This window comes from Ochlerotatus camptorhynchus, unplaced genomic scaffold (assembly GCF_037179485.1).
Source record: "Ochlerotatus camptorhynchus isolate MF236.1 unplaced genomic scaffold, CSIRO-AGI_Acam_v1.1 ptg000389l, whole genome shotgun sequence".
NCBI lineage: Eukaryota > Metazoa > Arthropoda > Insecta > Diptera > Culicidae > Ochlerotatus > Ochlerotatus camptorhynchus.
In genome coordinates, this window is record NW_027040876.1 from 53,595 (window position 1) to 77,927 (window position 24,333).

Here is a 24,333-nt window from a genome sequence, read left to right on the forward strand (position 1 = left end):
CAGATTTTCCAGTAAAAAATATTTAAAAATTCTTTATTTGTTGGCTGGTGGACTTTCCAAACCTCCAAATCGATTTATCTCCTTAAATATGGCTCTAATCGCGATTTGGGGGGTGTTCAGATGGTCGAAATTTTTATACCCAGATTTTCCAGTAAAAAATATTTAAAAATTCTTTATTTGTTGGCTGGTGGACTTCCCAAACCTTTAAATCGATTTATCTCCTTAAATATGGCTCTAATCGCGATTTGGGGGGTGTTCAGATGGTCGAAATTTTTATACCCAGATTTTCCAGTAAAAAATATTTAAAAATTCTTTATTTGTTGGCTGGTGGACTTCCCAAACCTTTAAATCGATTTATCTCCTTAAATATGGCTCTAATCGCGATTTGGGGGGTGTTCAGATGGTCGAAATTTTTATACCCAGATTTCCCCCTTTAAAAATCGATTTATCTCCTTAAATATGGCATTAATCGCGATTTGGGGGGTGTTCAGATGGTCGAAATTTTTGTACCCAGATTTTCCAGTAAAAAATATTTAAAAATTCTTTATTTGTTGGCTGGTGGACTTTCCAAACCTCCAAATCGATTTATCTCCTTAAATATGGCTCTAATCGCGATTTGGGGGGTGTTCAGATGGTCGAAATTTTTATACCCAGATTTTCCAGTAAAAAATATTTAAAAATTCTTTATTTGTTGGCTGGTGGACTTCCCAAACCTTTAAATCGATTTATCTCCTTAAATATGGCTCTAATCGCGATTTGGGGGGTGTTCAGATGGTCGAAATTTTTATACCCAGATTTCCCAGTGTAAAATATTTAAAAATACTTTTTTTGTTGGCGGGTGGACTTTCCAAACCTTTAAATCGATTTATCTCCTTAAATATGGCTCTAATCGCGATTTGGGGGGTGTTCAGATGGTCGAATTTTTTATACCCAGATTTCCCAGTATAAAATATTTAAAAATTCTTTATTTATTGGCTGGTGGACTTCCCAAACCTTTAAATTCGTTTATCTCCTTAAATATGGCTCTAATCGCGATTTGGGGGGTGTTCAGATGGTCGAAATTTTTATACCCAGATTTCCCGGTATAAAATATTTAAAAATTCTTTATTTATTGGCTGGTGGACTTTCCAAACCTTTAAATCGATTTATCTCCTTAAATATGGCTCTAATCGCGATTTGGGGGGTGTTCAGATGGTCGAAATTTTTATACCCAGATTTCCCGGTATAAAATATTTAAAAATTCTTTATTTATTGGCTGGTGGACTTTTCAAACCTTTAAATCGATTTATCTCCTTAAATATGGCTCTAATCGCGATTTGGGGGGTGTTCAGATGGTCGAAATTTTTATACCCAGATTTTCCAGTAAAAAATATTTAAAAATTCTTTATTTGTTGGCTGGTGGACTTTCCAAACCTCCAAATCGATTTATCTCCTTAAATATGGCTCTAATCGCGATTTGGGGGGTGTTCAGATGGTCGAAATTTTTATACCCAGATTTTCCAGTAAAAAATATTTAAAAATTCTTTATTTGTTGGCTGGTGGACTTTCCAAACCTTTAAATCGATTTATCTCCTTAAATATGGCTCTAATCGCGATTTGGGGGGTGTTCAGATGGTCGAAATTTTTATACCCAGATTTCCCAGTGTAAAATATTTAAAAATACTTTTTTTGTTGGCGGGTGGACTTTCCAAACCTTTAAATCGATTTATCTCCTTAAATATGGCTCTAATCGCGATTTGGGGGGTGTTCAGATGGTCGAAATTTTTATACCCAGATTTCCCCCTTTAAAAATCGATTTATCTCCTTAAATATGGCATTAATCGCGATTTGGGGGGTGTTCAGATGGTCGAAATTTGTATACCCAGATTTTCCAGTAAAAAATATTTAAAAATTCTTTATTTGTTGGCTGGTGGACTTCCCAAACCTTTAAATCGATTTATCTCCTTAAATATGGCTCTAATCGCGATTTGGGGGGTGTTCAGATGGTCGAAATTTTTATACCCAGATTTTCCAGTAAAAAATATTTAAAAATTCTTTATTTGTTGGCTGGTGGACTTTCCAAACCTCCAAATCGATTTATCTCCTTAAATATGGCTCTAATCGCGATTTGGGGGGTGTTCAGATGGTCGAAATTTTTATACCCAGATTTTCCAGTAAAAAATATTTAAAAATTCTTTATTTGTTGGCTGGTGGACTTCCCAAACCTTTAAATCGATTTATCTCCTTAAATATGGCTCTAATCGCGATTTGGGGGGTGTTCAGATGGTCGAAATTTTTATACCCAGATTTCCCCCTTTAAAAATCGATTTATCTCCTTAAATATGGCATTAATCGCGATTTGGGGGGTGTTCAGATGGTCGAAATTTTTGTACCCAGATTTTCCAGTAAAAAATATTTAAAAATTCTTTATTTGTTGGCTGGTGGACTTTCCAAACCTCCAAATCGATTTATCTCCTTAAATATGGCTCTAATCGCGATTTGGGGGGTGTTCAGATGGTCGAAATTTTTATACCCAGATTTTCCAGTAAAAAATATTTAAAAATTCTTTATTTGTTGGCTGGTGGACTTCCCAAACCTTTAAATCGATTTATCTCCTTAAATATGGCTCTAATCGCGATTTGGGGGGTGTTCAGATGGTCGAAATTTTTATACCCAGATTTCCCCCTTTAAAAATCGATTTATCTCCTTAAATATGGCATTAATCGCGATTTGGGGGGTGTTCAGATGGTCGAAATTTTTGTACCCAGATTTTCCAGTAAAAAATATTTAAAAATTCTTTATTTGTTGGCTGGTGGACTTCCCAAACCTTTAAATCGATTTATCTCCTTAAATATGGCTCTAATCGCGATTTGGGGGGTGTTCAGATGGTCGAAATTTTTATACCCGAATTTCCCGGTATAAAATATTTAAAAATTCTTTATTTATTGGCTGGTGGACTTTCCAAACCTTTAAATCGATTTATCTCCTTAAATATGGCTCTAATCGCGATTTGGGGGGTGTTCAGATGGTCGAAATTTTTATACCCAGATTTCCCCCTTTAAAAATCGATTTATCTCCTTAAATATGGCATTAATCGCGATTTGGGGGGTGTTCAGATGGTCGAAATTTTTATACCCAGATTTTCCAGTAAAAAATATTTAAAAATTCTTTATTTGTTGGCTGGTGGACTTTCCAAACCTCCAAATCGATTTATCTCCTTAAATATGGCTCTAATCGCGATTTGGGGGGTGTTCAGATGGTCGAAATTTTTATACCCAGATTTTCCAGTAAAAAATATTTAAAAATTCTTTATTTGTTGGCTGGTGGACTTCCCAAACCTTTAAATCGATTTATCTCCTTAAATATGGCTCTAATCGCGATTTGGGGGGTGTTCAGATGGTCGAAATTTTTATACCCAGATTTTCCAGTAAAAAATATTTAAAAATTCTTTATTTGTTGGCTGGTGGACTTTCCAAACCTCCAAATCGATTTATCTCCTTAAATATGGCTCTAATCGCGATTTGGGGGGTGTTCAGATGGTCGAAATTTTTATACCCAGATTTTCCAGTAAAAAATATTTAAAAATTCTTTATTTGTTGGCTGGTGGACTTTCCAAACCTCCAAATCGATTTATCTCCTTAAATATGGCTCTAATCGCGATTTGGGGGGTGTTCAGATGGTCGAAATTTTTATACCCAGATTTTCCAGTAAAAAATATTTAAAAATTCTTTATTTGTTGGCTGGTGGACTTCCCAAACCTTTAAATCGATTTATCTCCTTAAATATGGCTCTAATCGCGATTTGGGGGGTGTTCAGATGGTCGAAATTTTTATACCCAGATTTCCCCCTTTAAAAATCGATTTATCTCCTTAAATATGGCATTAATCGCGATTTGGGGGGTGTTCAGATGGTCGAAATTTTTGTACCCAGATTTTCCAGTAAAAAATATTTAAAAATTCTTTATTTGTTGGCTGGTGGACTTTCCAAACCTCCAAATCGATTTATCTCCTTAAATATGGCTCTAATCGCGATTTGGGGGGTGTTCAGATGGTCGAAATTTTTATACCCAGATTTTCCAGTAAAAAATATTTAAAAATTCTTTATTTGTTGGCTGGTGGACTTCCCAAACCTTTAAATCGATTTATCTCCTTAAATATGGCTCTAATCGCGATTTGGGGGGTGTTCAGATGGTCGAAATTTTTATACCCAGATTTCCCAGTGTAAAATATTTAAAAATACTTTTTTTGTTGGCGGGTGGACTTTCCAAACCTTTAAATCGATTTATCTCCTTAAATATGGCTCTAATCGCGATTTGGGGGGTGTTCAGATGGTCGAATTTTTTATACCCAGATTTCCCAGTATAAAATATTTAAAAATTCTTTATTTATTGGCTGGTGGACTTCCCAAACCTTTAAATTCGTTTATCTCCTTAAATATGGCTCTAATCGCGATTTGGGGGGTGTTCAGATGGTCGAAATTTTTATACCCAGATTTCCCGGTATAAAATATTTAAAAATTCTTTATTTATTGGCTGGTGGACTTTCCAAACCTTTAAATCGATTTATCTCCTTAAATATGGCTCTAATCGCGATTTGGGGGGTGTTCAGATGGTCGAAATTTTTATACCCAGATTTCCCGGTATAAAATATTTAAAAATTCTTTATTTATTGGCTGGTGGACTTTTCAAACCTTTAAATCGATTTATCTCCTTAAATATGGCTCTAATCGCGATTTGGGGGGTGTTCAGATGGTCGAAATTTTTATACCCAGATTTTCCAGTAAAAAATATTTAAAAATTCTTTATTTGTTGGCTGGTGGACTTTCCAAACCTCCAAATCGATTTATCTCCTTAAATATGGCATTAATCGCGATTTGGGGGGTGTTCAGATGGTCGAAATTTTTGTACCCAGATTTTCCAGTAAAAAATATTTAAAAATTCTTTATTTGTTGGCTGGTGGACTTTCCAAACCTCCAAATCGATTTATCTCCTTAAATATGGCTCTAATCGCGATTTGGGGGGTGTTCAGATGGTCGAAATTTTTATACCCAGATTTTCCAGTAAAAAATATTTAAAAATTCTTTATTTGTTGGCTGGTGGACTTCCCAAACCTTTAAATCGATTTATCTCCTTAAATATGGCTCTAATCGCGATTTGGGGGGTGTTCAGATGGTCGAAATTTTTATACCCAGATTTCCCAGTGTAAAATATTTAAAAATACTTTTTTTGTTGGCGGGTGGACTTTCCAAACCTTTAAATCGATTTATCTCCTTAAATATGGCTCTAATCGCGATTTGGGGGGTGTTCAGATGGTCGAATTTTTTATACCCAGATTTCCCAGTATAAAATATTTAAAAATTCTTTATTTATTGGCTGGTGGACTTCCCAAACCTTTAAATTCGTTTATCTCCTTAAATATGGCTCTAATCGCGATTTGGGGGGTGTTCAGATGGTCGAAATTTTTATACCCAGATTTCCCGGTATAAAATATTTAAAAATTCTTTATTTATTGGCTGGTGGACTTTCCAAACCTTTAAATCGATTTATCTCCTTAAATATGGCTCTAATCGCGATTTGGGGGGTGTTCAGATGGTCGAAATTTTTATACCCAGATTTCCCGGTATAAAATATTTAAAAATTCTTTATTTATTGGCTGGTGGACTTTTCAAACCTTTAAATCGATTTATCTCCTTAAATATGGCTCTAATCGCGATTTGGGGGGTGTTCAGATGGTCGAAATTTTTATACCCAGATTTTCCAGTAAAAAATATTTAAAAATTCTTTATTTGTTGGCTGGTGGACTTTCCAAACCTCCAAATCGATTTATCTCCTTAAATATGGCTCTAATCGCGATTTGGGGGGTGTTCAGATGGTCGAAATTTTTATACCCAGATTTTCCAGTAAAAAATATTTAAAAATTATTTATTTGTTGGCTGGTGGACTTTCCAAACCTTTAAATCGATTTATCTCCTTAAATATGGCTCTAATCGCGATTTGGGGGGTGTTCAGATGGTCGAAATTTTTATACCCAGATTTCCCAGTGTAAAATATTTAAAAATACTTTTTTTGTTGGCGGGTGGACTTTCCAAACCTTTAAATCGATTTATCTCCTTAAATATGGCTCTAATCGCGATTTGGGGGGTGTTCAGATGGTCGAAATTTTTATACCCAGATTTCCCCCTTTAAAAATCGATTTATCTCCTTAAATATGGCATTAATCGCGATTTGGGGGGTGTTCAGATGGTCGAAATTTTTATACCCAGATTTTCCAGTAAAAAATATTTAAAAATTCTTTATTTGTTGGCTGGTGGACTTTCCAAACCTCCAAATCGATTTATCTCCTTAAATATGGCTCTAATCGCGATTTGGGGGGTGTTCAGATGGTCGAAATTTTTATACCCAGATTTTCCAGTAAAAAATATTTAAAAATTCTTTATTTGTTGGCTGGTGGACTTTCTAAACCTCCAAATCGATTTATCTCCTTAAATATGGCTCTAATCGCGATTTGGGGGGTGTTCAGATGGTCGAAATTTTTATACCCAGATTTTCCAGTAAAAAATATTTAAAAATTCTTTATTTGTTGGCTGGTGGACTTCCCAAACCTTTAAATCGATTTATCTCCTTAAATATGGCTCTAATCGCGATTTGGGGGGTGTTCAGATGGTCGAAATTTTTATACCCAGATTTCCCCCTTTAAAAATCGATTTATCTCCTTAAATATGGCATTAATCGCGATTTGGGGGGTGTTCAGATGGTCGAAATTTTTGTACCCAGATTTTCCAGTAAAAAATATTTAAAAATTCTTTATTTGTTGGCTGGTGGACTTTCCAAACCTCCAAATCGATTTATCTCCTTAAATATGGCTCTAATCGCGATTTGGGGGGTGTTCAGATGGTCGAAATTTTTATACCCAGATTTTCCAGTAAAAAATATTTAAAAATTCTTTATTTGTTGGCTGGTGGACTTTCCAAACCTCCAAATCGATTTATCTCCTTAAATATGGCTCTAATCGCGATTTGGGGGGTGTTCAGATGGTCGAAATTTTTATACCCAGATTTTCCAGTAAAAAATATTTAAAAATTCTTTATTTGTTGGCTGGTGGACTTCCCAAACCTTTAAATCGATTTATCTCCTTAAATATGGCTCTAATCGCAATTTGGGGGGTGTTCAGATGGTCGAAATTTTTATACCCAGATTTCCCCCTTTAAAAATCGATTTATCTCCTTAAATATGGCATTAATCGCGATTTGGGGGGTGTTCAGATGGTCGAAATTTGTATACCCAGATTTTCCAGTAAAAAATATTTAAAAATTCTTTATTTGTTGGCTGGTGGACTTCCCAAACCTTTAAATCGATTTATCTCCTTAAATATGGCTCTAATCGCGATTTGGGGGGTGTTCAGATGGTCGAAATTTTTATACCCAGATTTTCCAGTAAAAAATATTTAAAAATTCTTTATTTGTTGGCTGGTGGACTTTCCAAACCTCCAAATCGATTTATCTCCTTAAATATGGCTCTAATCGCGATTTGGGGGGTGTTCAGATGGTCGAAATTTTTATACCCAGATTTTCCAGTAAAAAATATTTAAAAATTCTTTATTTGTTGGCTGGTGGACTTCCCAAACCTTTAAATCGATTTATCTCCTTAAATATGGCTCTAATCGCGATTTGGGGGGTGTTCAGATGGTCGAAATTTTTATACCCAGATTTCCCCCTTTAAAAATCGATTTATCTCCTTAAATATGGCATTAATCGCGATTTGGGGGGTGTTCAGATGGTCGAAATTTTTGTACCCAGATTTTCCAGTAAAAAATATTTAAAAATTCTTTATTTGTTGGCTGGTGGACTTCCCAAACCTTTAAATCGATTTATCTCCTTAAATATGGCTCTAATCGCGATTTGGGGGGTGTTCAGATGGTCGAAATTTTTATACCCAGATTTCCCCCTTTAAAAATCGATTTATCTCCTTAAATATGGCATTAATCGCGATTTGGGGGGTGTTCAGATGGTCGAAATTTTTGTACCCAGATTTTCCAGTAAAAAATATTTAAAAATTCTTTATTTGTTGGCTGGTGGACTTTCCAAACCTCCAAATCGATTTATCTCCTTAAATATGGCTCTAATCGCGATTTGGGGGGTGTTCAGATGGTCGAAATTTTTATACCCAGATTTTCCAGTAAAAAATATTTAAAAATTCTTTATTTGTTGGCTGGTGGACTTCCCAAACCTTTAAATCGATTTATCTCCTTAAATATGGCTCTAATCGCGATTTGGGGGGTGTTCAGATGGTCGAAATTTTTATACCCAGATTTCCCAGTGTAAAATATTTAAAAATACTTTTTTTGTTGGCGGGTGGACTTTCCAAACCTTTAAATCGATTTATCTCCTTAAATATGGCTCTAATCGCGATTTGGGGGGTGTTCAGATGGTCGAATTTTTTATACCCAGATTTCCCAGTATAAAATATTTAAAAATTCTTTATTTATTGGCTGGTGGACTTCCCAAACCTTTAAATTCGTTTATCTCCTTAAATATGGCTCTAATCGCGATTTGGGGGGTGTTCAGATGGTCGAAATTTTTATACCCAGATTTCCCGGTATAAAATATTTAAAAATTCTTTATTTATTGGCTGGTGGACTTTCCAAACCTTTAAATCGATTTATCTCCTTAAATATGGCTCTAATCGCGATTTGGGGGGTGTTCAGATGGTCGAAATTTTTATACCCAGATTTCCCGGTATAAAATATTTAAAAATTCTTTATTTATTGGCTGGTGGACTTTTCAAACCTTTAAATCGATTTATCTCCTTAAATATGGCTCTAATCGCGATTTGGGGGGTGTTCAGATGGTCGAAATTTTTATACCCAGATTTTCCAGTAAAAAATATTTAAAAATTCTTTATTTGTTGGCTGGTGGACTTTCCAAACCTCCAAATCGATTTATCTCCTTAAATATGGCTCTAATCGCGATTTGGGGGGTGTTCAGATGGTCGAAATTTTTATACCCAGATTTTCCAGTAAAAAATATTTAAAAATTCTTTATTTGTTGGCTGGTGGACTTTCCAAACCTTTAAATCGATTTATCTCCTTAAATATGGCTCTAATCGCGATTTGGGGGGTGTTCAGATGGTCGAAATTTTTATACCCAGATTTCCCAGTGTAAAATATTTAAAAATACTTTTTTTGTTGGCGGGTGGACTTTCCAAACCTTTAAATCGATTTATCTCCTTAAATATGGCTCTAATCGCGATTTGGGGGGTGTTCAGATGGTCGAAATTTTTATACCCAGATTTCCCCCTTTAAAAATCGATTTATCTCCTTAAATATGGCATTAATCGCGATTTGGGGGGTGTTCAGATGGTCGAAATTTGTATACCCAGATTTTCCAGTAAAAAATATTTAAAAATTCTTTATTTGTTGGCTGGTGGACTTCCCAAACCTTTAAATCGATTTATCTCCTTAAATATGGCTCTAATCGCGATTTGGGGGGTGTTCAGATGGTCGAAATTTTTATACCCAGATTTTCCAGTAAAAAATATTTAAAAATTCTTTATTTGTTGGCTGGTGGACTTTCCAAACCTCCAAATCGATTTATCTCCTTAAATATGGCTCTAATCGCGATTTGGGGGGTGTTCAGATGGTCGAAATTTTTATACCCAGATTTTCCAGTAAAAAATATTTAAAAATTCTTTATTTGTTGGCTGGTGGACTTCCCAAACCTTTAAATCGATTTATCTCCTTAAATATGGCTCTAATCGCGATTTGGGGGGTGTTCAGATGGTCGAAATTTTTATACCCAGATTTCCCCCTTTAAAAATCGATTTATCTCCTTAAATATGGCATTAATCGCGATTTGGGGGGTGTTCAGATGGTCGAAATTTTTGTACCCAGATTTTCCAGTAAAAAATATTTAAAAATTCTTTATTTGTTGGCTGGTGGACTTTCCAAACCTCCAAATCGATTTATCTCCTTAAATATGGCTCTAATCGCGATTTGGGGGGTGTTCAGATGGTCGAAATTTTTATACCCAGATTTTCCAGTAAAAAATATTTAAAAATTCTTTATTTGTTGGCTGGTGGACTTCCCAAACCTTTAAATCGATTTATCTCCTTAAATATGGCTCTAATCGCGATTTGGGGGGTGTTCAGATGGTCGAAATTTTTATACCCAGATTTCCCCCTTTAAAAATCGATTTATCTCCTTAAATATGGCATTAATCGCGATTTGGGGGGTGTTCAGATGGTCGAAATTTTTGTACCCAGATTTTCCAGTAAAAAATATTTAAAAATTCTTTATTTGTTGGCTGGTGGACTTCCCAAACCTTTAAATCGATTTATCTCCTTAAATATGGCTCTAATCGCGATTTGGGGGGTGTTCAGATGGTCGAAATTTTTATACCCGAATTTCCCGGTATAAAATATTTAAAAATTCTTTATTTATTGGCTGGTGGACTTTCCAAACCTTTAAATCGATTTATCTCCTTAAATATGGCTCTAATCGCGATTTGGGGGGTGTTCAGATGGTCGAAATTTTTATACCCAGATTTCCCCCTTTAAAAATCGATTTATCTCCTTAAATATGGCATTAATCGCGATTTGGGGGGTGTTCAGATGGTCGAAATTTTTATACCCAGATTTTCCAGTAAAAAATATTTAAAAATTCTTTATTTGTTGGCTGGTGGACTTTCCAAACCTCCAAATCGATTTATCTCCTTAAATATGGCTCTAATCGCGATTTGGGGGGTGTTCAGATGGTCGAAATTTTTATACCCAGATTTTCCAGTAAAAAATATTTAAAAATTCTTTATTTGTTGGCTGGTGGACTTCCCAAACCTTTAAATCGATTTATCTCCTTAAATATGGCTCTAATCGCGATTTGGGGGGTGTTCAGATGGTCGAAATTTTTATACCCAGATTTCCCCCTTTAAAAATCGATTTATCTCCTTAAATATGGCATTAATCGCGATTTGGGGGGTGTTCAGATGGTCGAAATTTTTGTACCCAGATTTTCCAGTAAAAAATATTTAAAAATTCTTTATTTGTTGGCTGGTGGACTTTCCAAACCTCCAAATCGATTTATCTCCTTAAATATGGCTCTAATCGCGATTTGGGGGGTGTTCAGATGGTCGAAATTTTTATACCCAGATTTTCCAGTAAAAAATATTTAAAAATTCTTTATTTGTTGGCTGGTGGACTTCCCAAACCTTTAAATCGATTTATCTCCTTAAATATGGCTCTAATCGCGATTTGGGGGGTGTTCAGATGGTCGAAATTTTTATACCCAGATTTTCCAGTAAAAAATATTTAAAAATTCTTTATTTGTTGGCTGGTGGACTTCCCAAACCTTTAAATCGATTTATCTCCTTAAATATGGCTCTAATCGCGATTTGGGGGGTGTTCAGATGGTCGAAATTTTTATACCCAGATTTCCCCCTTTAAAAATCGATTTATCTCCTTAAATATGGCATTAATCGCGATTTGGGGGGTGTTCAGATGGTCGAAATTTTTGTACCCAGATTTTCCAGTAAAAAATATTTAAAAATTCTTTATTTGTTGGCTGGTGGACTTTCCAAACCTCCAAATCGATTTATCTCCTTAAATATGGCTCTAATCGCGATTTGGGGGGTGTTCAGATGGTCGAAATTTTTATACCCAGATTTTCCAGTAAAAAATATTTAAAAATTCTTTATTTGTTGGCTGGTGGACTTCCCAAACCTTTAAATCGATTTATCTCCTTAAATATGGCTCTAATCGCGATTTGGGGGGTGTTCAGATGGTCGAAATTTTTATACCCAGATTTCCCAGTGTAAAATATTTAAAAATACTTTTTTTGTTGGCGGGTGGACTTTCCAAACCTTTAAATCGATTTATCTCCTTAAATATGGCTCTAATCGCGATTTGGGGGGTGTTCAGATGGTCGAATTTTTTATACCCAGATTTCCCAGTATAAAATATTTAAAAATTCTTTATTTATTGGCTGGTGGACTTCCCAAACCTTTAAATTCGTTTATCTCCTTAAATATGGCTCTAATCGCGATTTGGGGGGTGTTCAGATGGTCGAAATTTTTATACCCAGATTTCCCGGTATAAAATATTTAAAAATTCTTTATTTATTGGCTGGTGGACTTTCCAAACCTTTAAATCGATTTATCTCCTTAAATATGGCTCTAATCGCGATTTGGGGGGTGTTCAGATGGTCGAAATTTTTATACCCAGATTTCCCGGTATAAAATATTTAAAAATTCTTTATTTATTGGCTGGTGGACTTTTCAAACCTTTAAATCGATTTATCTCCTTAAATATGGCTCTAATCGCGATTTGGGGGGTGTTCAGATGGTCGAAATTTTTATACCCAGATTTTCCAGTAAAAAATATTTAAAAATTCTTTATTTGTTGGCTGGTGGACTTTCCAAACCTCCAAATCGATTTATCTCCTTAAATATGGCTCTAATCGCGATTTGGGGGGTGTTCAGATGGTCGAAATTTTTATACCCAGATTTTCCAGTAAAAAATATTTAAAAATTCTTTATTTGTTGGCTGGTGGACTTTCCAAACCTTTAAATCGATTTATCTCCTTAAATATGGCTCTAATCGCGATTTGGGGGGTGTTCAGATGGTCGAAATTTTTATACCCAGATTTCCCCCTTTAAAAATCGATTTATCTCCTTAAATATGGCATTAATCGCGATTTGGGGGGTGTTCAGATGGTCGAAATTTTTGTACCCAGATTTTCCAGTAAAAAATATTTAAAAATTCTTTATTTGTTGGCTGGTGGACTTCCCAAACCTTTAAATCGATTTATCTCCTTAAATATGGCTCTAATCGCGATTTGGGGGGTGTTCAGATGGTCGAAATTTTTATACCCGAATTTCCCGGTATAAAATATTTAAAAATTCTTTATTTATTGGCTGGTGGACTTTCCAAACCTTTAAATCGATTTATCTCCTTAAATATGGCTCTAATCGCGATTTGGGGGGTGTTCAGATGGTCGAAATTTTTATACCCAGATTTCCCCCTTTAAAAATCGATTTATCTCCTTAAATATGGCATTAATCGCGATTTGGGGGGTGTTCAGATGGTCGAAATTTTTATACCCAGATTTTCCAGTAAAAAATATTTAAAAATTCTTTATTTGTTGGCTGGTGGACTTTCCAAACCTCCAAATCGATTTATCTCCTTAAATATGGCTCTAATCGCGATTTGGGGGGTGTTCAGATGGTCGAAATTTTTATACCCAGATTTTCCAGTAAAAAATATTTAAAAATTCTTTATTTGTTGGCTGGTGGACTTCCCAAACCTTTAAATCGATTTATCTCCTTAAATATGGCTCTAATCGCGATTTGGGGGGTGTTCAGATGGTCGAAATTTTTATACCCAGATTTTCCAGTAAAAAATATTTAAAAATTCTTTATTTGTTGGCTGGTGGACTTTCCAAACCTCCAAATCGATTTATCTCCTTAAATATGGCTCTAATCGCGATTTGGGGGGTGTTCAGATGGTCGAAATTTTTATACCCAGATTTTCCAGTAAAAAATATTTAAAAATTCTTTATTTGTTGGCTGGTGGACTTTCCAAACCTCCAAATCGATTTATCTCCTTAAATATGGCTCTAATCGCGATTTGGGGGGTGTTCAGATGGTCGAAATTTTTATACCCAGATTTTCCAGTAAAAAATATTTAAAAATTCTTTATTTGTTGGCTGGTGGACTTCCCAAACCTTTAAATCGATTTATCTCCTTAAATATGGCTCTAATCGCGATTTGGGGGGTGTTCAGATGGTCGAAATTTTTATACCCAGATTTCCCCCTTTAAAAATCGATTTATCTCCTTAAATATGGCATTAATCGCGATTTGGGGGGTGTTCAGATGGTCGAAATTTTTGTACCCAGATTTTCCAGTAAAAAATATTTAAAAATTCTTTATTTGTTGGCTGGTGGACTTTCCAAACCTCCAAATCGATTTATCTCCTTAAATATGGCTCTAATCGCGATTTGGGGGGTGTTCAGATGGTCGAAATTTTTATACCCAGATTTTCCAGTAAAAAATATTTAAAAATTCTTTATTTGTTGGCTGGTGGACTTCCCAAACCTTTAAATCGATTTATCTCCTTAAATATGGCTCTAATCGCGATTTGGGGGGTGTTCAGATGGTCGAAATTTTTATACCCAGATTTCCCAGTGTAAAATATTTAAAAATACTTTTTTTGTTGGCGGGTGGACTTTCCAAACCTTTAAATCGATTTATCTCCTTAAATATGGCTCTAATCGCGATTTGGGGGGTGTTCAGATGGTCGAATTTTTTATACCCAGATTTCCCAGTATAAAATATTTAAAAATTCTTTATTTATTGGCTGGTGGACTTCCCAAACCTTTAAATTCGTTTATCTCCTTAAATATGGCTCTAATCGCGATTTGGGGGGTGTTCAGATGGTCGAAATTTTTATACCCAGATTTCCCGGTATAAAATATTTAAAAATTCTTTATTTATTGGCTGGTGGACTTTCCAAACCTTTAAATCGATTTATCTCCTTAAATATGGCTCTAATCGCGATTTGGGGGGTGTTCAGATGGTCGAAATTTTTATACCCAGATTTCCCGGTATAAAATATTTAAAAATTCTTTATTTATTGGCTGGTGGACTTTTCAAACCTTTAAATCGATTTATCTCCTTAAATATGGCTCTAATCGCGATTTGGGGGGTGTTCAGATGGTCGAAATTTTTATACCCAGATTTTCCAGTAAAAAATATTTAAAAATTCTTTATTTGTTGGCTGGTGGACTTTCCAAACCTCCAAATCGATTTATCTCCTTAAATATGGCATTAATCGCGATTTGGGGGGTGTTCAGATGGTCGAAATTTTTGTACCCAGATTTTCCAGTAAAAAATATTTAAAAATTCTTTATTTGTTGGCTGGTGGACTTTCCAAACCTCCAAATCGATTTATCTCCTTAAATATGGCTCTAATCGCGATTTGGGGGGTGTTCAGATGGTCGAAATTTTTATACCCAGATTTTCCAGTAAAAAATATTTAAAAATTCTTTATTTGTTGGCTGGTGGACTTCCCAAACCTTTAAATCGATTTATCTCCTTAAATATGGCTCTAATCGCGATTTGGGGGGTGTTCAGATGGTCGAAATTTTTATACCCAGATTTCCCAGTGTAAAATATTTAAAAATACTTTTTTTGTTGGCGGGTGGACTTTCCAAACCTTTAAATCGATTTATCTCCTTAAATATGGCTCTAATCGCGATTTGGGGGGTGTTCAGATGGTCGAATTTTTTATACCCAGATTTCCCAGTATAAAATATTTAAAAATTCTTTATTTATTGGCTGGTGGACTTCCCAAACCTTTAAATTCGTTTATCTCCTTAAATATGGCTCTAATCGCGATTTGGGGGGTGTTCAGATGGTCGAAATTTTTATACCCAGATTTCCCGGTATAAAATATTTAAAAATTCTTTATTTATTGGCTGGTGGACTTTCCAAACCTTTAAATCGATTTATCTCCTTAAATATGGCTCTAATCGCGATTTGGGGGGTGTTCAGATGGTCGAAATTTTTATACCCAGATTTCCCGGTATAAAATATTTAAAAATTCTTTATTTATTGGCTGGTGGACTTTTCAAACCTTTAAATCGATTTATCTCCTTAAATATGGCTCTAATCGCGATTTGGGGGGTGTTCAGATGGTCGAAATTTTTATACCCAGATTTTCCAGTAAAAAATATTTAAAAATTCTTTATTTGTTGGCTGGTGGACTTTCCAAACCTCCAAATCGATTTATCTCCTTAAATATGGCTCTAATCGCGATTTGGGGGGTGTTCAGATGGTCGAAATTTTTATACCCAGATTTTCCAGTAAAAAATATTTAAAAATTATTTATTTGTTGGCTGGTGGACTTTCCAAACCTTTAAATCGATTTATCTCCTTAAATATGGCTCTAATCGCGATTTGGGGGGTGTTCAGATGGTCGAAATTTTTATACCCAGATTTCCCAGTGTAAAATATTTAAAAATACTTTTTTTGTTGGCGGGTGGACTTTCCAAACCTTTAAATCGATTTATCTCCTTAAATATGGCTCTAATCGCGATTTGGGGGGTGTTCAGATGGTCGAAATTTTTATACCCAGATTTCCCCCTTTAAAAATCGATTTATCTCCTTAAATATGGCATTAATCGCGATTTGGGGGGTGTTCAGATGGTCGAAATTTTTATACCCAGATTTTCCAGTAAAAAATATTTAAAAATTCTTTATTTGTTGGCTGGTGGACTTTCCAAACCTCCAAATCGATTTATCTCCTTAAATATGGCTCTAATCGCGATTTGGGGGGTGTTCAGATGGTCGAAATTTTTATACCCAGATTTTCCAGTAAAAAATATTTAAAAATTCTTTATTTGTTGGCTGGTGGACTTTCTAAACCTCCAAATCGATTTATCTCCTTAAATATGGCTCTAATCGCGATTTGGGGGGTGTTCAGATGGTCGAAATTTTTATACCCAGATTTTCCAGTAAAAAATATTTAAAAATTCTTTATTTGTTGGCTGGTGGACTTCCCAAACCTTTAAATCGATTTATCTCCTTAAATATGGCTCTAATCGCGATTTGGGGGGTGTTCAGATGGTCGAAATTTTTATACCCAGATTTCCCCCTTTAAAAATCGATTTATCTCCTTAAATATGGCATTAATCGCGATTTGGGGGGTGTTCAGATGGTCGAAATTTTTGTACCCAGATTTTCCAGTAAAAAATATTTAAAAATTCTTTATTTGTTGGCTGGTGGACTTTCCAAACCTCCAAATCGATTTATCTCCTTAAATATGGCTCTAATCGCGATTTGGGGGGTGTTCAGATGGTCGAAATTTTTATACCCAGATTTTCCAGTAAAAAATATTTAAAAATTCTTTATTTGTTGGCTGGTGGACTTCCCAAACCTTTAAATCGATTTATCTCCTTAAATATGGCTCTAATCGCGATTTGGGGGGTGTTCAGATGGTCGAAATTTTTATACCCAGATTTCCCAGTGTAAAATATTTAAAAATACTTTTTTTGTTGGCGGGTGGACTTTCCAAACCTTTAAATCGATTTATCTCCTTAAATATGGCTCTAATCGCGATTTGGGGGGTGTTCAGATGGTCGAATTTTTTATACCCAGATTTCCCAGTATAAAATATTTAAAAATTCTTTATTTATTGGCTGGTGGACTTCCCAAACCTTTAAATTCGTTTATCTCCTTAAATATGGCTCTAATCGCGATTTGGGGGGTGTTCAGATGGTCGAAATTTTTATACCCAGATTTCCCGGTATAAAATATTTAAAAATTCTTTATTTATTGGCTGGTGGACTTTCCAAACCTTTAAATCGATTTATCTCCTTAAATATGGCTCTAATCGCGATTTGGGGGGTGTTCAGATGGTCGAAATTTTTATACCCAGATTTCCCGGTATAAAATATTTAAAAATTCTTTATTTATTGGCTGGTGGACTTTCCAAACCTTTAAATCGATTTATCTCCTTAAATATGGCTCTAATCGCGATTTGGGGGGTGTTCAGATGGTCGAAATTTTTATACCCAGATTTCCCGGTATAAAATATTTAAAAATTCTTTATTTATTGGCTGGTGGACTTTTCAAACCTTTAAATCGATTTATCTCCTTAAATATGGCTCTAATCGCGATTTGGGGGGTGTTCAGATGGTCGAAATTTTTATACCCAGATTTCCCCCTTTAAAAATCGATTTATCTCCTTAAATATGGCATTAATCGCGATTTGGGGGGTGTTCAGATGGTCGAAATTTTTATACCCAGATTTTCCAGTAAAAAATATTTAAAAATTCTTTATTTGTTGGCTGGTGGACTTTCCAAACCTCCAAATCGATTTATCTCCTTAAATATGGCTCTAATCGCGATTTGGGGGGTGTTCAGATGGTCGAAATTTTTATACCCAGATTTTCCAGTAAAAAATATTTAAAAATTCTTTATTTGTTGGCTGGTGGACTTCCCAAACCTTTAAATCGATTTATCTCCTTAAATATGGCTCTAATCGCGATTTGGGGGGTGTTCAGATGGTCGAAATTTTTATACCCAGATTTCCCCCTTTAAAAATCGATTTATCTCCTTAAATATGGCATTAATCGCGATTTGGGGGGTGTTCAGATGGTCGAAATTTTTGTACCCAGATTTTCCAGTAAAAAATATTTAAAAATTCTTTATTTGTTGGCTGGTGGACTTTCCAAACCTCCAAATCGATTTATCTCCTTAAATATGGCTCTAATCGCGATTTGGGGGGTGTTCAGATGGTCGAAATTTTTATACCCAGATTTTCCAGTAAAAAATATTTAAAAATTCTTTATTTGTTGGCTGGTGGACTTCCCAAACCTTTAAATCGATTTATCTCCTTAAATATGGCTCTAATCGCGATTTGGGGGGTGTTCAGATGGTCGAAATTTTTATACCCAGATTTTCCAGTAAAAAATATTTAAAAATTCTTTATTTGTTGGCTGGTGGACTTCCCAAACCTTTAAATCGATTTATCTCCTTAAATATGGCTCTAATCGCGATTTGGGGGGTGTTCAGATGGTCGAAATTTTTATACCCAGATTTCCCCCTTTAAAAATCGATTTATCTCCTTAAATATGGCATTAATCGCGATTTGGGGGGTGTTCAGATGGTCGAAATTTTTGTACCCAGATTTTCCAGTAAAAAATATTTAAAAATTCTTTATTTGTTGGCTGGTGGACTTTCCAAACCTCCAAATCGATTTATCTCCTTAAATATGGCTCTAATCGCGATTTGGGGGGTGTTCAGATGGTCGAAATTTTTATACCCAGATTTTCCAGTAAAAAATATTTAAAAATTCTTTATTTGTTGGCTGGTGGACTTCCCAAACCTTTAAATCGATTTATCTCCTTAAATATGGCTCTAATCGCGATTTGGGGGGTGTTCAGATGGTCGAAATTTTTATACCCAGATTTCCCAGTGTAAAATATTTAAAAATACTTTTTTTGTTGGCGGGTGGACTTTCCAAACCTTTAAATCGATTTATCTCCTTAAATATGGCTCTAATCGCGATTTGGGGGGTGTTCAGATGGTCGAATTTTTTATACCCAGATTTCCCAGTATAAAATATTTAAAAATTCTTTATTTATTGGCTGGTGGACTTCCCAAACCTTTAAATTCGTTTATCTCCTTAAATATGGCTCTAATCGCGATTTGGGGGGTGTTCAGATGGTCGAAATTTTTATACCCAGATTTCCCGGTATAAAATATTTAAAAATTCTTTATTTATTGGCTGGTGGACTTTCCAAACCTTTAAATCGATTTATCTCCTTAAATATGGCTCTAATCGCGATTTGGGGGGTGTTCAGATGGTCGAAATTTTTATACCCAGATTTCCCGGTATAAAATATTTAAAAATTCTTTATTTATTGGCTGGTGGACTTTTCAAACCTTTAAATCGATTTATCTCCTTAAATATGGCTCTAATCGCGATTTGGGGGGTGTTCAGATGGTCGAAATTTTTATACCCAGATTTTCCAGTAAAAAATATTTAAAAATTCTTTATTTGTTGGCTGGTGGACTTTCCAAACCTCCAAATCGATTTATCTCCTTAAATATGGCTCTAATCGCGATTTGGGGGGTGTTCAGATGGTCGAAATTTTTATACCCAGATTTTCCAGTAAAAAATATTTAAAAATTCTTTATTTGTTGGCTGGTGGACTTTCCAAACCTTTAAATCGATTTATCTCCTTAAATATGGCTCTAATCGCGATTTGGGGGGTGTTCAGATGGTCGAAATTTTTATACCCAGATTTCCCAGTGTAAAATATTTAAAAATACTTTTTTTGTTGGCGGGTGGACTTTCCAAACCTTTAAATCGATTTATCTCCTTAAATATGGCTCTAATCGCGATTTGGGGGGTGTTCAGATGGTCGAAATTTTTATACCCAGATTTCCCCCTTTAAAAATCGATTTATCTCCTTAAATATGGCATTAATCGCGATTTGGGGGGTGTTCAGATGGTCGAAATTTGTATACCCAGATTTTCCAGTAAAAAATATTTAAAAATTCTTTATTTGTTGGCTGGTGGACTTCCCAAACCTTTAAATCGATTTATCTCCTTAAATATGGCTCTAATCGCGATTTGGGGGGTGTTCAGATGGTCGAAATTTTTATACCCAGATTTTCCAGTAAAAAATATTTAAAAATTCTTTATTTGTTGGCTGGTGGACTTTCCAAACCTCCAAATCGATTTATCTCCTTAAATATGGCTCTAATCGCGATTTGGGGGGTGTTCAGATGGTCGAAATTTTTATACCCAGATTTTCCAGTAAAAAATATTTAAAAATTCTTTATTTGTTGGCTGGTGGACTTCCCAAACCTTTAAATCGATTTATCTCCTTAAATATGGCTCTAATCGCGATTTGGGGGGTGTTCAGATGGTCGAAATTTTTATACCCAGATTTCCCCCTTTAAAAATCGATTTATCTCCTTAAATATGGCATTAATCGCGATTTGGGGGGTGTTCAGATGGTCGAAATTTTTGTACCCAGATTTTCCAGTAAAAAATATTTAAAAATTCTTTATTTGTTGGCTGGTGGACTTTCCAAACCTCCAAATCGATTTATCTCCTTAAATATGGCTCTAATCGCGATTTGGGGGGTGTTCAGATGGTCGAAATTTTTATACCCAGATTTTCCAGTAAAAAATATTTAAAAATTCTTTATTTGTTGGCTGGTGGACTTCCCAAACCTTTAAATCGATTTATCTCCTTAAATATGGCTCTAATCGCGATTTGGGGGGTGTTCAGATGGTCGAAATTTTTATACCCAGATTTCCCCCTTTAAAAATCGATTTATCTCCTTAAATATGGCATTAATCGCGATTTGGGGGGTGTTCAGATGGTCGAAATTTTTGTACCCAGATTTTCCAGTAAAAAATATTTAAAAATTCTTTATTTGTTGGCTGGTGGACTTCCCAAACCTTTAAATCGATTTATCTCCTTAAATATGGCTCTAATCGCGATTTGGGGGGTGTTCAGATGGTCGAAATTTTTATACCCGAATTTCCCGGTATAAAATATTTAAAAATTCTTTATTTATTGGCTGGTGGACTTTCCAAACCTTTAAATCGATTTATCTCCTTAAATATGGCTCTAATCGCGATTTGGGGGGTGTTCAGATGGTCGAAATTTTTATACCCAGATTTCCCCCTTTAAAAATCGATTTATCTCCTTAAATATGGCATTAATCGCGATTTGGGGGGTGTTCAGATGGTCGAAATTTTTATACCCAGATTTTCCAGTAAAAAATATTTAAAAATTCTTTATTTGTTGGCTGGTGGACTTTCCAAACCTCCAAATCGATTTATCTCCTTAAATATGGCTCTAATCGCGATTTGGGGGGTGTTCAGATGGTCGAAATTTTTATACCCAGATTTTCCAGTAAAAAATATTTAAAAATTCTTTATTTGTTGGCTGGTGGACTTCCCAAACCTTTAAATCGATTTATCTCCTTAAATATGGCTCTAATCGCGATTTGGGGGGTGTTCAGATGGTCGAAATTTTTATACCCAGATTTTCCAGTAAAAAATATTTAAAAATTCTTTATTTGTTGGCTGGTGGACTTTCCAAACCTCCAAATCGATTTATCTCCTTAAATATGGCTCTAATCGCGATTTGGGGGGTGTTCAGATGGTCGAAATTTTTATACCCAGATTTTCCAGTAAAAAATATTTAAAAATTCTTTATTTGTTGGCTGGTGGACTTTCCAAACCTCCAAATCGATTTATCTCCTTAAATATGGCTCTAATCGCGATTTGGGGGGTGTTCAGATGGTCGAAATTTTTATACCCAGATTTTCCAGTAAAAAATATTTAAAAATTCTTTATTTGTTGGCTGGTGGACTTCCCAAACCTTTAAATCGATTTATCTCCTTAAATATGGCTCTAATCGCGATTTGGGGGGTGTTCAGATGGTCGAAATTTTTATACCCAGATTTCCCCCTTTAAAAATCGATTTATCTCCTTAAATATGGCATTAATCGCGATTTGGGGGGTGTTCAGATGGTCGAAATTTTTGTACCCAGATTTTCCAGTAAAAAATATTTAAAAATTCTTTATTTGTTGGCTGGTGGACTTTCCAAACCTCCAAATCGATTTATCTCCTTAAATATGGCTCTAATCGCGATTTGGGGGGTGTTCAGATGGTCGAAATTTTTATACCCAGATTTTCCAGTAAAAAATATTTAAAAATTCTTTATTTGTTGGCTGGTGGACTTCCCAAACCTTTAAATCGATTTATCTCCTTAAATATGGCTCTAATCGCGATTTGGGGGGTGTTCAGATGGTCGAAATTTTTATACCCAGATTTCCCAGTGTAAAATATTTAAAAATACTTTTTTTGTTGGCGGGTGGACTTTCCAAACCTTTAAATCGATTTATCTCCTTAAATATGGCTCTAATCGCGATTTGGGGGGTGTTCAGATGGTCGAATTTTTTATACCCAGATTTCCCAGTATAAAATATTTAAAAATTCTTTATTTATTGGCTGGTGGACTTCCCAAACCTTTAAATTCGTTTATCTCCTTAAATATGGCTCTAATCGCGATTTGGGGGGTGTTCAGATGGTCGAAATTTTTATACCCAGATTTCCCGGTATAAAATATTTAAAAATTCTTTATTTATTGGCTGGTGGACTTTCCAAACCTTTAAATCGATTTATCTCCTTAAATATGGCTCTAATCGCGATTTGGGGGGTGTTCAGATGGTCGAAATTTTTATACCCAGATTTCCCGGTATAAAATATTTAAAAATTCTTTATTTATTGGCTGGTGGACTTTTCAAACCTTTAAATCGATTTATCTCCTTAAATATGGCTCTAATCGCGATTTGGGGGGTGTTCAGATGGTCGAAATTTTTATACCCAGATTTTCCAGTAAAAAATATTTAAAAATTCTTTATTTGTTGGCTGGTGGACTTTCCAAACCTCCAAATCGATTTATCTCCTTAAATATGGCATTAATCGCGATTTGGGGGGTGTTCAGATGGTCGAAATTTTTGTACCCAGATTTTCCAGTAAAAAATATTTAAAAATTCTTTATTTGTTGGCTGGTGGACTTTCCAAACCTCCAAATCGATTTATCTCCTTAAATATGGCTCTAATCGCGATTTGGGGGGTGTTCAGATGGTCGAAATTTTTATACCCAGATTTTCCAGTAAAAAATATTTAAAAATTCTTTATTTGTTGGCTGGTGGACTTCCCAAACCTTTAAATCGATTTATCTCCTTAAATATGGCTCTAATCGCGATTTGGGGGGTGTTCAGATGGTCGAAATTTTTATACCCAGATTTCCCAGTGTAAAATATTTAAAAATACTTTTTTTGTTGGCGGGTGGACTTTCCAAACCTTTAAATCGATTTATCTCCTTAAATATGGCTCTAATCGCGATTTGGGGGGTGTTCAGATGGTCGAATTTTTTATACCCAGATTTCCCAGTATAAAATATTTAAAAATTCTTTATTTATTGGCTGGTGGACTTCCCAAACCTTTAAATTCGTTTATCTCCTTAAATATGGCTCTAATCGCGATTTGGGGGGTGTTCAGATGGTCGAAATTTTTATACCCAGATTTCCCGGTATAAAATATTTAAAAATTCTTTATTTATTGGCTGGTGGACTTTCCAAACCTTTAAATCGATTTATCTCCTTAAATATGGCTCTAATCGCGATTTGGGGGGTGTTCAGATGGTCGAAATTTTTATACCCAGATTTCCCGGTATAAAATATTTAAAAATTCTTTATTTATTGGCTGGTGGACTTTTCAAACCTTTAAATCGATTTATCTCCTTAAATATGGCTCTAATCGCGATTTGGGGGGTGTTCAGATGGTCGAAATTTTTATACCCAGATTTTCCAGTAAAAAATATTTAAAAATTCTTTATTTGTTGGCTGGTGGACTTTCCAAACCTCCAAATCGATTTATCTCCTTAAATATGGCTCTAATCGCGATTTGGGGGGTGTTCAGATGGTCGAAATTTTTATACCCAGATTTTCCAGTAAAAAATATTTAAAAATTATTTATTTGTTGGCTGGTGGACTTTCCAAACCTTTAAATCGATTTATCTCCTTAAATATGGCTCTAATCGCGATTTGGGGGGTGTTCAGATGGTCGAAATTTTTATACCCAGATTTCCCAGTGTAAAATATTTAAAAATACTTTTTTTGTTGGCGGGTGGACTTTCCAAACCTTTAAATCGATTTATCTCCTTAAATATGGCTCTAATCGCGATTTGGGGGGTGTTCAGATGGTCGAAATTTTTATACCCAGATTTCCCCCTTTAAAAATCGATTTATCTCCTTAAATATGG

At 35.0% G+C, this 24,333-nt stretch overlaps 2 protein-coding genes across 3 annotated transcripts in view; one reads left to right on the plus strand and one right to left on the minus strand.

Annotated features, from left to right (window-relative positions):
• LOC135710496 (centrosomal protein of 162 kDa-like) overlaps positions 1 to 24,333 on the plus strand; it is a 94,749-nt gene that overhangs the window by 10,079 nt on the left and 60,337 nt on the right. The window lies entirely within an intron of this gene.
• The window catches only part of LOC135710503 (carboxypeptidase B-like), a 45,151-nt gene that overhangs the window by 9,306 nt on the left and 11,512 nt on the right, over positions 1 to 24,333 (minus strand). The window lies entirely within an intron of this gene.